This window comes from Mus caroli, chromosome X, assembly GCF_900094665.2.
Source record: "Mus caroli chromosome X, CAROLI_EIJ_v1.1, whole genome shotgun sequence".
NCBI lineage: Eukaryota > Metazoa > Chordata > Mammalia > Rodentia > Muridae > Mus > Mus caroli.
The window spans coordinates 140,169,055-140,170,231 of NC_034589.1; the positions used below are offsets into that span (position 1 = coordinate 140,169,055).

At 41.7% G+C, this 1,177-nt stretch overlaps 1 pseudogene; it reads right to left on the reverse strand.

The window, feature by feature from the left end:
• Positions 1-700: 700 nt before the first annotated feature.
• LOC110287508 lies at positions 701-856 on the reverse strand (annotated as a pseudogene).
• Between the last annotated feature and the right edge of the window lie 321 nt (positions 857-1,177).

Genomic DNA, 1,177 nt, shown 5'->3' on the forward strand with positions numbered 1-1,177 from the left:
GTGGTGGCGCACGCCTTTAATCCCAGCACTTGGGAGGCAGAGGCAAGTGGATTTCTGAGTTCGAGGCCAGCCTGGTCTACAGAGTGAGTTTCAGGATAGCCAGGGCTACACAGAGACACCCTGTCTCAAAAACACAAAAGAAAAAAATGTGTTTTTTTTTTCATCTTATAGTTTGTAGTCCATCAAGTATGGAAGTCAGGGCAGGAACCGTGCAGCAGGAGCTGATGAAGAGGCCATGGAGGAGTGCTGCTTACTCACTTGCTCTCCATGACCTGCTCAGCTAGCTTTCTTAGAGCCACTGAGGACCACTACTCCTGGGATGGCACCACCTGTAGTGGACTGGGCCCTCCCACATCAGTCATCAATGAAGAAAATGCACCCCAGTCTTGCCCACAAGCCAATCTAGTGGGTGCCTTTTCTAAATTGAGGTATCCTCTTCCAAAATGACTCTGGCTTGTGCCAAGTTGACATAAAACTAGCAGCATATCATTTTCTACTCAATCTTTTCTTCCTTTCTTTTTCCTTTTCTTTTTTTTCTTTTTTCTTTTTCTTTTTTGAAAGGTTCTATATTTTATTACTGGACAAACATCATAATTTAAGACACGAGCAAGTCTCCAGGTTAAAAATGTTGAAATCCATCTGGTAGGACTGATTGGTGATAATTCAGTATAAATCCTCAGTCTTGCCACTGTGTGAATCCTTACAGACCCAGCTTCGTTCTCCTCCAGTGTCTTCTCTTAGAGTTGTGCCTGATTTTATTACCAGTTTTCATCCGGATCCACTGAGGAATAGGGTGATTTTGCGTTTGTTTCTTGGCCAGGAATCGCTTGATTCTGAAAGTCTTGTGAGAAGACATGCAAGAAGCTGGATCAGGCATAGTGTGCACTATGGCAGAGGAAAGGACAAGAGCTCTTTCTTTCCTTCTTTGTTTCTTTCTTTCTTTGCTTCTTTCTTTCTTTGCTTCTTTCTTTCTTTCTTTCTTTCTTTCTTTCTTTCTTTCTTTCTTTCTTCCTTTCTTCCTTCCTTCCTTCCTTCCTTCCTTTCTTTCTTCCTTCCTTCCTTCCTTCCTTTCTTTCTCTCCTTCCTTCCTTCCTTCCTTCCTTCCTTTCTTTCTTTCTTTCTTTCTTTCTTTCTTTCTTTCTTTCTTTCTTTCTTTCTTTCTTTCTTTCTTTCTTTC